At 31.4% G+C, this 13,385-nt stretch overlaps 1 long non-coding RNA gene across 4 annotated transcripts; it reads right to left on the minus strand.

Moving 5' to 3' along the window:
• Positions 1 to 719: 719 nt before the first annotated feature.
• LOC143904821 (uncharacterized) lies at positions 720 to 5,242 on the minus strand. Of its 4 annotated transcripts, none has more exons than XR_013259051.1 (6): positions 4,552 to 5,242; positions 3,633 to 3,824; positions 3,126 to 3,501; positions 2,719 to 3,042; positions 2,486 to 2,562; positions 720 to 1,671 (listed from the first exon to the last, which is right to left on the minus strand). It is a non-coding gene; the product is annotated as an uncharacterized LOC143904821 (long non-coding RNA). The 4 variants fall into 4 exon arrangements; XR_013259052.1 differs by having other exon boundaries at positions 2,486 to 2,605; XR_013259050.1 differs by lacking the exon at positions 2,486 to 2,562.
• Positions 5,243 to 13,385: the final 8,143 nt, after the last annotated feature.

Consider the following 13,385-nt stretch of genomic DNA (forward strand, 5'->3'; position numbering starts at 1 on the left):
AATATTTTATTAAAATACATAAATTTGTCTTGTAAAAAAAACTTGGCGCTGCTAGATCTCAAAATTTTAAATAAATAAGGACAACAATAAATAAAAATAATTCAGAGCAATTTAAAGAGATATTGGATGATTGCATAAGTTCGTGCCCGATTTTCATAATTGGCATTAAATTATTGCGTGGCTAAGTTCAGATGGTTTCGTTTGGTAATTGTTGCCTGCACTGAATACGTGACAGTGTCTTGTTTCACTTTAGCGTCAGGCATTGTTCAGATAAATCCATTTGTGTGTGCATAAGAAAAGTTATTAAATATGGAGAATGAAAAGGTGCATTTGCGGCATGTAATGCTATACGAATTTCGAAAAGGCGTGAGTGTTGGCACTGCACAAAAAAACATTCAGAGCGTTTATTTGGACCGTGCTCCCTGCTCTCTGGACAGTCAAAAAGTGGTTTGGCAGATTTCAATATCACCATTATCTGAACAATGCCTGACGTTAAAGTAAAACAAGACACTGTCACCTATTCAGTGCAGGCAACAATTATCAAACGAAATCATCTGAACTTAGCTACGCAATAACTTAATGCCAACTATGAAAATTGGGCACAAACTTATGCAATCATCTAATATCATTTCTTTTTTGTAATTGTAATAGATCACTTATTAAAGCGCGATTCTCTTCTTTGATAAGGTAATGTAATTTTGTAATGTGTATCACTTGGGTTATCATTTTTTTTGGAAATAAAGATACTACTGCTTAGGTTCTTTCGAGATTTTTTGAGATACAAAAATTATGTCTACCACTTGTTACTTAATTAGGTTTTTTCGAGGTATAATACTACCACTTTGTTTTTTTTTTCGAGGTAACATATACACTACTATACGTGGCGCCTTTTTTTTATCTTTTTTTTAAGAAAGGTAATTTTGTACGGATCAAGAGACACGGAAACGTATCGGTTAAAGCGTTATACGTTTTTTGTGCGTTGATCTACGTTACGTTACGCTACATTACTATACGAGAGTTTTGTGCGGAAGCTCTTAATTACTCGGCAAAGTATATAGGCCCAACATATATTTTAAAAATATATTATAATAATATATTTCAAATAAATAAATAATTAATTAATAATATAATATCAAAATATATTAATTAATAATATAATATCAGGGAAAGTTACGTTTGAAAAGTAACTTGTTACCGAAATTCGTTACTTATTGAAAAAGTAACTTATCGTTATCGTATATAACTCGTTGATGTTTTGCGCAAAGTATATTTAAGTCTCGATTTAAGTATACCAGGACAAATTAAAATATTGATGTCATATAAAAACTCGTGTTAAATAGCCGAAGATAATATATAAAATGTAAATTAGAATTGATTTTACACTATATACCATATACTATACCTATATGTATATATGTATGTATATACTATATTTATACTACTTATCTAAAAAATATTAAATATAAATAGTTGTACAAATAGTATTTATATCTATATATAGATATACACATATATAGTATATAGTGGGATCAAATCCAGTAGTTACTCCCACCGTTGGATTTGTTCCCACTGATTTCAATTTTTTTGTTAATTTCTTTCAACCGCTGACAAGAAGAAAATAATTTGAAAATGGTAGACTTATCGACTAAACTTATGCGTTCTCCATTGATTCTGCAACAAAAGCCATGTATGTATATTATTATTTAAATGCTTAACATAAAAAATTAAATCGAAATGATTTAATTAGGGTGAGGGAGGGGATTTTACTCTAATCACAGCTGTGTTGCAAGTCTGACAATTAGTCGGCGCGTAGTTATTATGATTGAAAAATATCTATTTAAATTAAAAAGAAAATTAAACATAATTTAACGCGAACATCTTGTTGCGGCTCTGTGCTCTTTCGTTATATATATTTTATTTCTAATCATTTGAGCTTATCACGATTATTATATTATTATTACAATTTTCCAATCACAAAGAGAGAAATAACATATAACATTTCATGATGCTTGCAAGAGATGTAAATATATACAAATTTCGATAAAGAATATGATAATATATGATAAGTCGGGGAAAGATGCCAGTTAAGAATTATTCTAGATATTATAGTTAAGAATTATTATAGAAATATGAACAAACCGATAGTCATAATGGTTTTGGAATTTTTGTAAAATGATACTTAAACTTTTATTACATAACAGTGCTGAAAATAGCCACCCTAAAAAAGTTATCATTAAAATGCTGTAATTTGATTATATGTTTATCCCAAAATGCAAAAAATTGGCATTTTACCCTAATGACGAGGAAAAGATGCTACCTCTAACTCTTCACACATTGTCATAGAAGAAATGGCTATTCGGGTTATGAGACAGTCAATTCACGTAGTTTCAAAATATGTTAAATAAGTCGATCCACTTTCAATGAAAAATAATGATAAAAAATTTTAACAAAGATAAGAGTAAAATATTATAAGAAGTCCACTCACCACTTGATTTGAAAAGGTCTTTTTAGATTTTTCCTATTTAACACGATAAAATTGGAAATGCTTGCATGTTTCAATCACTGTATAAAGAATCTCACGTTAACAACTAAAAAACATTGCAATCTATCGAATAATAAACAACATATTATTTCAACAAAGTAGCATGTTCGACTTATTGGCATTTTCTTCCGCGACTTACCCTATATATTTTAATAGAAAATTTAGCGCACACTTACATCCAACAAATCTTAAGGTTTCGTAAATTTTTTAATTTTGTGAGGGCATCAATTCCTCGCGGAGTAACAGGACAGCGGGATAAATTTAATTTTTCCACTTCTGGACACGAATTTTTTAATTCCATTAGAATAGTCTTTATTCTAAATATAGGGCCACCCAAATTTAAGTTACGTATCCCGTGATTCCTCTGCAGTATTTTGTAAAAAGTTTCAACTTCTATATACGTGCCCTTTAGTTTAAATCTTCCAGACAGTCTAAATTTTCGAGATGTGAAAATCCTTCGTTTAGGTGATCACACTCCATAAGATCACTAAGATCTAATACTAAAAAGAAAAAAAATATATATGTATTAGTTACATACAATTTATTTGTAATCCTAACATTCATATTTAATTTATAAACTTACCTTTCAATTTTTTGCATATTTTTGAAATTATTTCTAGGACAGAGTCATCAACAAATGGGCAGTTACTTAATCGTAAATGCGTTAAACGACTGCCACAATTATCAAGAAATTTTACGAAAGTTTCAACAGAAATGTCGCTTGATGTTAGATCTAATTGTTTTAAAAAAATGACATCTGGATTCAAAATAAGGTATAATACTATTATAAGTATTAATAATACGGATCGATTTAATAGGTTATAAATTTCTTAAATTTAAACATTTAAACAGAGCAGGGTCCCTTGTCAAGTTATTAAAGCGTTTATTTTTTTACTCTGCTCATACGGCATAACGACGTCACATCTAAAGTTTTTCAATATTTTCAGTAATATTTTATTCTGCAAAAGATAAAATATAAAACTTCAATTCATGAAATTATAACATTATAATAAATATTATACAATAAATATTATTAATAAATATATATATTATTACAAGAAATGGACTTCTTTTAATATTTTAAACTTACAGGAAGATCATCAAAGTTGCCATACGATTGCTCCTTGGATTTGTCAGATACATTTTTATAATCAGATGTTATGTTGTACATAATGTCCTGATGACAAGAACGTTCGCAGTTAAAACTGGCCTTCTATTTCTACCTGCCTGGATTTCTTTCTGGAAGATTGTCTATGATCAGGTAGCTGGTCAGGTTTTATACCTGTAAAAGATGGAGTTAGAAACCTATATGAAAGAAAGAGAGAGAACATCGGAGAAAAACAAAAAAAAATTTTGTTTGGAGGACTTTTAAAATCAATAAGAAAACAATGCTCAGGAATTTTTGCCTGAATATTTTGCCTTAATATTATTCTTAACATGTGCATCCAGGATTCTTTCTTAACTTTTTATTCATCTACACTATAAGCGCATGATATTATTTAATATTAAGTAGTATTCGAAGCATAATCTTAGAACATTAAATACAATATTCTAGTATTATTATATAACATTAAATAATATTTCCAAAGGATATTGTGTGAAGTGGCCATATAGCATCAACAGAATAATCCTATGATATTAAAAAAAAATGTGCAAATTAGAAACTTGCACACTTTGCGGAGCTCCGAGGGGTTAGAGAAACAGGGTATCTCCATGCCCGATGGGAGTCGGGTCTGCAGGGGCAAGGGAGAAGAACCGTGCAACTAGAGCAAGGGGTCCGCGAGCAAGGAGGGTGGCATTGACGGTCTGTGTAGGTGGTGTAGAGTCGTCCGCATTTTCGGGCGCCGCGAAAAAGAATATCCGCGTGCAATATCCCCCACCATATCTGGCACGGACGCGCGCACATAGCAGCGAACAGCCGTGTGCGTGTGCGGCGGGTGTGTGCTCGGCGTTCGGCTGTGACCGGACATGGGTCTGTGCGTTGAATAATTTTCTTAAAATGTACTCACTCGTACGTATAAACGGTCGCCACTTCGTTTTAACTGCAATTACGAAGAACGCTGATAAGCCTGATGGTTGACTTCCGGTTGTCGTGAAATACTTTCTCTCGATCCTCATCAGCTTCGTCGCACTTCCGCTGCGATAATGCGTTGTTGTCGACTACGCCCTTTACGAAGTCGCGCACTAGTATTTCGGATTCGGAAAGCTTTTGCTGGGATTCGGATTAATGAGAGTAATTGATGACTTGCAATTGCTTTTATAAAAACAAATAACAAGAATATATATTTTGTACTCGAAGTACAGGATTACAATGAGTAACGTCCCGATTGCATCATCTCGCTTCACTCGCGATTTTCGTATAAAAAACTATATATTTCCGAAAAATATTCACTTCCGGATGTTAATAAGCTTGTAATTAAGCCTGCGGATAACGATCGCGGCCGGATACTTTCCCTAGTCGTCGGATGTCGAACGATTATTCACGGATCACTCGGATACGCGACGTGGACCCGACGACAGTTCGGCAGGGGAAAAGACCATCTAATTTCAATAATATATTATTAATCTTGTTGTACGGATCACGGTCGTAGCCGGGAACGATTTCTCTTTGTCCGATATAACACCCAATACACGATTCCGGGAGATTCCGAAAACAATGTGCACACGGCAAAGGTTCACGAGAAAAAGACCACAGATTACTAATAAATAGATTAGCAACTCCCATAGTTTGCTTTGGAACAGTGTTTGAACGCCACCTGGGCTAATATACGTAGACGAATTAATATTCAATATGGCCGATGTACTTCTAATACAGCATATTTAATAAGGCTGCGGTCCACTTGACGCTACAAGTACTTCGAAGCATTCCTCTTCTCCATTCTTTTAATGAAGAGAAAAGAAGAAAATAACTTCAAAGCATTTGTAGCGTCAAATGGACTGCAATCTAAAAGCAATTGTAAAATTAAATAAAAAAAAGAAAACAAATAAGTTGCAACTATAAAGTTATAAGCCTTAAAAATAGAAAATAACATTAGTTTAATTAAAGCATAATAGTTATTATTAAATTATAACTTAACAATTGCAACTTTTATAAGAATATGTGGGTAGGATAAATTTATATAAGTATTGACATATAAATATTATGATATAAATATAAGTATTATTTAATAAAAGAATTTTTACATTTTTCTTATATATCGTTTTTGCTTTTTTTTTTACAATGTTCGATAGCTTGCTTAAATATAATATTTGTAGGTATATGCCGAGTATCACGACCAGATAAAATTCTATTAATTGTGTATATAAGAATAGTTTTGTAATTTTTTGAATTATAGTAGATTTTAATTCTTCTTTATGTTCATTACATCTTATAAAATCTAAATTTAATTTTTTGTTTAAACGTGCACGTAACAAGGTGGTCGCGTGCACGTAACCTTTGTCGCGATGAACCGTCGTCGATCCGCCGATGACCGCGTCACCGTCTTGGTCTCCCTGCCTCCACGACGTGGACACGCAGCATCCGGATTCCAGCAAAGCGGGCCGAAAGGCAACACCCTTAACAGAGAGAAGAATGAGAGTGGTCATGCCCGCGTTTTAGGTGGTCCCCGTCCACGAGCGCTTCTATGTGCACAAAACGTGCACATTGAACTACGTAGCCATGTCCACGAAAATTTCTGATGGGTAACGCGTTATGTGCACGCTCTATTGGTTCTGATCCGTGCTATGTGCACGATCTTTTGGTTCTGTTCCGTGCTATGTCCAAAGCGTCCAAATGCGGTAATGCATGATAATGCATGACACTTACCCGTAAAGCGGGTAGCGCACACTTCTGCATAACGCATAATACGTAAGCATAAGAAAATTGATTGGTCTATTTTCTTATGCTTGCACATTATGCGTTATGCAGAAGTGAGTGCTCCCCGCTTAATACTATACTACTATACCCGTAAAACATAATTATATGTATATCATACAGATTTCAAATATACATACCTATATAAACGCACACATGTATTGTAAAATTTATTTTTGCGTTTATGATGTAATTTACAAAAGATCTGTTGTTTTCAATAATCTGTAATTTGAAAATGTACATTATGTTATATATATTTTTAGAAATTATTTTAATAAATTATTTTTATATTTTAATAATATATATTTTGTCTTCTTATAATTTTAATATTGCATTTTTATTAATATTTAAAAGCACGATAAAATTAATATTCAAAAATAATTATGAAAATAATATATTTCTTAAAAATTGATATTACCAAAATTTCAACAAAATTTTTAGTGAAAAATGCTAGCATGTCAAACAAGAATGCAAGTCTATAGACAGTAACAACGATTATTTTATCTATATTTTGAAACGACTACAGTTTTACAAAACGCGTCGCTACAGCGAAAAATCTAATATAAATATTATTTATATTGTTACAAATGTAGACACTACAGGAGTTTGTAGCAAACAATATCTTTATACTTCGGCAGCATGTATTATAAAAAAATCTATGGACTTATAATAGATAATGAGGCTATTTTCACACAATACATGCGGCGAAAGCTTCTATAAGGAAGTCATATATTGATTAAAACATAAGAACCAAAAGTGTTAAATAGGAACGAATTAAGAAACATTCAATGCACAAAGTCCTGTTTCTCAAGAACAAATTGGTCGTTATAGCGTTAGCTTTCGTAGAATTAATTATACATAAAAGAGCTAATATAATCCTTCGTGAAGCACCTCGAAATTATAAAACATGATGTTACCTGTTATTAATTTAATAATGTATGCCAACAAAAAAGTATCTTATTAAGAAAACATTGTCAATGAATATATTATATATAAACAGATGAATAAAGTGTAGATAAAGTATATCCTTTATAATTTTTTTTTAAATTATAAAAAGGCAGAAAAGAGGAAGAGTAAATCCGAAATCATTAATACCAAATAAAGTCTGTTATATTTATATCATCGTAATCAAGGACAGAAGTCATATGTTATAAAATAACCGCATGAGATACGGTACGTGTTACAAGGAATATAATACTTTTAGAGATATATATATATATATATATATATATATATATATATATATATAGTTATAGAAATATATTTTTCACACACACGCATATAGAATACATATAGAAATACATATAAAGATACATAATTATTTTAAAAATAAATGTTTACATATCGCCACCCGTCTTGTCGCCCACCTCGCGACGCACCTCGCGACGCGCCTCGCTACGCGCCTCGCTACGCGCCTCGCCACGCGCCTCGCCATCCGCCACGCCTTCCGGCCATCCCGTCCGCCTCGCCACCCGCCACCTCGGCACTCTCGGCATTCTCGGCATTCTCGACAATCGCCGCTTCGCCACGGTCGCCATTCGCCACTTCGCCCCCCGTTTCGCCCCCCGCTTCGCCTTCGGCCGCCTCGCCACTCGCCTCTTCCTCGTGCTTTTGAATATCTAAATAAAACATATAAAAAATAAATAATACATTATCGTAATATATAAAACGTCAAGAAGTGTTATATCGAAAAATAATGTCATTTAGAGAGAAAATTTGAAATTTATTGAGATTCAATTATGAATTTTAAATTCTTAATAAATTTTCCAACATATATTAGAACATACACTGTCTTTACTTTTAATTTTTAAATGAGATAAAAAAAAGAGAAAGTATAATAACTTAGAATTTTTTTGATCTGACTATTTTTGCAACAATATGCATTTCAAAATATTATTAAAAAATGCCGTGATATACATATTGTTCTTCGCGAATCAAGTGCTAATAAAAATTATTTTCACATTCCTGTGATGAAAATAACATGCAAAAAAATTATAGAAGCATGTGTATAACTTACATTTTATTTCTCTCCTTCAAAAAACGTCCTCCTCTCTTTTTTCTTTTTTTAATGTTTTCTTTCTCTTCTCTCTCTCTCGTCATCCTCTGTCTCTTCCTCTATTCCTTCATTTCCTTCCTCTACATCTTTTTCTATTTCCATGTTGTCTTACTTTTGTCGCTGTTTCTTTTCCTTTATTTTTGCCTCGTCTGACCTATATCATAAATTTAATTTCTTATCGTCCGACGCAAACGACGATTTTCATATTTTAAATCCTTAATTATCTTTTCTGACTTATTTTCTTCTTCTTCACAATTTTCTCTCATTAGCCGGTCATGCATAGCAGTGTTTTCACATCTTACAGGTTCCAAATGCATCCATTCTGTTATATCTTCTTGTTCTAATGATTCGTCAAAATTTAATTTTGCTGGATGATAAGTTTGTTTAAACTGATGCAATAATTGATTATTTACTTTATCTTTTTGATTGATATCAAATGATGTTCCTGCAATTGCATTATTATATGTATCTTCTACTTCTATCATTTCTTTTCTTTGGTTTTGCTCTCCTTGTGCTCTTTGCATCTCTTCTACTTCTGTCATTTCTCTTATTTGGTTTTGCTCTCCTTGTGCTCTTTGCATTTCTTCTACTTCCATACCTGCCTGCGAGTTTTCTTGCAAACTAATCAAATCATTAAATCGGATTGGCACTGCATCGCGTTTTAGTGTTTTCTTATCTTCTCCTTTAAATAAACTTGCATTAAAATGATCTGCACACAGACCAGCACGACGAACTGAATTAGCAGTCCATTTTTCTAATTTAATATGAAATAAAGTTATATGAAATGCAATACATAAATTGTAAATATTCTGTAAGTACATATAAAACATTAATCATCTTAAAAAATTTAATTATAGACTTTATTTACAAATTTCAATTGGTAAAAACATTGTAAGAGAAAACTTAGATGCAATGTTTATTATTTTTATCAATAGGTTATCAAGTGACTTTATTAAAACTATAAATAAATAGATCTTATATATATACATATTTACGTTTTATCTTTAACCCCACTATGACTACTTATTTAAATATTACTTACATTGTATGTCTTCGTATTATTTAATTTTTGATTCTATTTTTAATTCTTTGAATTTATATATTTATTGTACTATTTATTTTAAACAACCTCTGATTTATGGCTCTACATAATGCTTATTGTAATTAAAATATCTTGTAAAGTAAGTTTATTAAATTTATTTTATTGCAATTATTAAATTTTATTTAATTGCACTCGATAAAAGCTATGTTAAACAAACTGTTTTTTGATATTTTGATGTTAACTTGACATAAAATTATGTACTAATTTATACCTATATAACAATTTTTAATTTGATTGTCTTTCGTTCTTTAAGTATTTATATTGTTAATGTATTTTTGTTTCTCATATTGTTTTATTAGTAAATTGAACCAACAAGAAAAATTATTTTAAAAAAACGTGTTGACAAAATATCTCATGACGTGAAGACATATTGTCATAATTATTACAATTACATTTGACAGATTATATACATATACATATATGTATACATATATGTATATGTAATATATGTTAGCCTCAAAGACGGAAAACGTTCACTGAAAGAAAAAACTAACTACAATACGTTCTAGCATATTCAAAAAGGCCACAACGCGAAATTTGTATTGTGACACTTTATTCAAAAACGCTCACAATGTGTTTTGGCAATGTTAAAATGCCACAACGCGTTGCTGACGTTTTATTGATACAGTCATGACGCGATGTAATAAAAATAAAATTCTAAAGTAACAAAATTATAGAGAAAATTAACAGTTAGCTATATATGTATATGTAAGCGGGAGAGCCCCTCCGCCGCATAAAAAATGTAGTCTAACTCCAACTCTATTTCGACCAAATTTTAATTTTAAGTTTTTAGAGATAGGTTTAGAGTTAAATTTTATTTTATGCCGCAGGCGAAGCCTGCCCCTCCTGCGCCTAATTATTAATTGTTAATTTATTAAACTAATTGTTAATTTTCTTTATATTTTTTTTATAATTTTATTTCTATCTAACCATCCATATATATATATATTATTATATTATTATACAATATAATAATAAAATATAGGTATAGATTTAAAAACAGTAATAGAGTATTTTAAAAAGCAAAAGATAAGAATAGGAATAAAATATGTTTATAGTTTATGTGTTTAAAAGTTAATTTATAATCTTTAGTTTAAAATTATTCAAAGTTATGTTAATAATTTAGAGTTTTTCTGTTTTACATTAAATGTTTTTATTTTCAATTTTGTTTGCTACAAATATTAAACGAGAGAAAGAGAGAGAGAGAGAGAGAGAGAGAGAGAGAGAGAGAGAGAGAGAGAGAGAGAGAGAGAGAGAGAGAGAGAGGTCGATGAGTACACGATCTTCTATTCTATTCTTTCTCGTTGTATAATTCCGAGACGGTACGCACGTCCAAATTTGCTTAAACAAGGATTTTGTACACTCGAGATTGTACACTGAGTGTCCTCAGATCATCATACAAAGGGAGGAAATAAAAGATTATCTGTCGATCTGTCCTTCTCTATCAAAGGCAACCGAAGCGCGAAGTTGAGCGCACGTGTACGTAAAAAAAAGAAAGGCGGAAGCCGCGAAAATACGGCGCTGCGTGTTTACTAGCTCATAATAAACAGATTCGATTTTGTTTGTCAAGCTTAAAGAAGCACTTGAAGTATCAAATGAAATGTAATGACAATGCATATATATAGTAAGTCATTTCTAATAAAATATGAACAATTTTTATAACTATATTCTTTTAACGCTTGTTTACATAAATCTTTTATGTCAGAGTTTAATTTTTCGTCAAATCCTTTACCTTTACACATATTTATATATTTTTTCTACAAAAACTTTAAATAAGTTTTTCATAGAATCAGCGTTTAAATAATTTCAGGTATTCATTATAGAGGCAAAAACAACCGTACGGTGACAACAATGACGTTTCTCAATGTAAAATTTAACATTTCAGATTTTGCATTGTATAATATCTTCACTCGCGTAGAGCAAACGTAGCGAAAAAATAAAAACACTTATTATATAATTCGAACCCAAGCTACTTAGCATCGATCAAGCCTACTTATTTAGAATTTGATCCGTTCACTCGTTATTGAGATATCAAAATCTCGGGTATTCGCAATTCATGCGTTCGCGTAAAAAACGGTGCGGTCTCGCTTCGCGTGTACTTGACGCGAAACGCTACCGTATCTCTTGATATTATTGTAACGTGATTTATAAATAAAATACAAGTTAAAAAATATTCGAAACTTACCGCTGTTGCGTATCCATAATTTTTGTCTTGCATCATCCTTTGATGGAAACCTAAATAAATGTGACCCTGTAGAATATCGTCCGTTGCGACAATTTTTATAAGCACACTTATCATAAACTGTTTCCATTGTGAACACTTTATTATACTTTATTTACTAAACTTTGTATAACTAAATAAACTTTATATGACTGCAGTATATATACTATAAAAAATGATAACTAAATAGAAATAAAAGAATATCAATAAAAACGTAGTTTGATAACTACGATGTAGAACGCTAATTCGCAAAATTATATTAACAAAATAGCACTGTACACTGCTGAGAGACTCTCCGTTGCACTGAGCATAGCATACACGGCTCTCAATTTTTATCGAGATGTTCACTTGCGCGCAGTTCACTTGTTTCGCTATAGCGACGCGTTTTGTAAAACTGTAGTTGTTTCAAAATATAGATAAAATAATCGTTGTTACTGCCTATAGACTTGCATTCTTGTTTGACATGCTAGCATTTTTCACTAAAAATTTTGTTGAAATTTTGGTAATATCAATTTTTAAGAAATATATTATTTTCATAATTATTTTTGAATATTAATTTTATCGTGCTTTTAAATATTAATAAAAATGCAATATTAAAATTATAAGAAGACAAAATATATATTATTAAAATATAAAAATAATTTATTAAAATAATTTCTAAAAATATATATAACATAATGTACATTTTCAAATTACAGATTATTGAAAACAACAGATCTTTTGTAAATTACATCATAAACGCAAAAATAAATTTTACAATACATGTGTGCGTTTATATAGGTATGTATATTTGAAATCTGTATGATATACATATAATTATGTTTTACGGGTATAGTAGTATAGTATTAAGCGGGGAGCACTCACTTCTGCATAACGCATAATGTGCAAGCATAAGAAAATAGACCAATCAATTTTCTTATGCTTACGTATTATGCGTTATGCAGAAGTGTGCGCTACCCGCTTTACGGGTAAGTGTCATGCATTATCATGCATTACCGACGCTTTGGACATAGCACGGAACAGAACCAAAAGATCGTGCACATAGCACGGATCAGAACCAATAGAGCGTGCACATAACGCGTTACCCATCAGAAATTTTCGTGGACATGGCTACGTAGTTCAATGTGCACGTTTTGTGCACATAGAGGCGCTCGTGGACAGGGACCACCTAAAACGCGGGCATAACCACTCTCATTCTTCTCTCTGCCCTTAAGATCAACATAAAAAGCATACAACTAAATAAAGCAATCATAACCTTTTATTATCGGTCGCTGCGATATTTATATATTTATATTGTTTATATAAAACTCTTACCTTATCACAGAGAATATTCTTCACACGCTCCACACACAATGTAGTTTATTTCCTTTCAATCGCTTTTTTCTATAATTAATAAGCTCACTTTTTACAATAGACCACGTGTATGTATATGTTCACACGGTTTAGCCGTTAAATTGATGTAAACGCCACCTGGGACAATATACCAGAATGAACTAACGCGGCCTGAATTTTCATATGAGAGTTGACCGTGCATGGAAAAGACGAAGACCTCGCTTCCCTGCTTCCCTCCAAATTATTAGTGTTGTTAGACGGGCCGGTTTTTTCGCGCAT

The sequence above is a fragment of the Temnothorax americanus genome, unplaced genomic scaffold (assembly GCF_048541705.1).
Source record: "Temnothorax americanus isolate GAGA-0224 unplaced genomic scaffold, ASM4854170v1 Scaffold109, whole genome shotgun sequence".
Taxonomy (NCBI): Eukaryota; Metazoa; Arthropoda; class Insecta; order Hymenoptera; family Formicidae; genus Temnothorax; species Temnothorax americanus.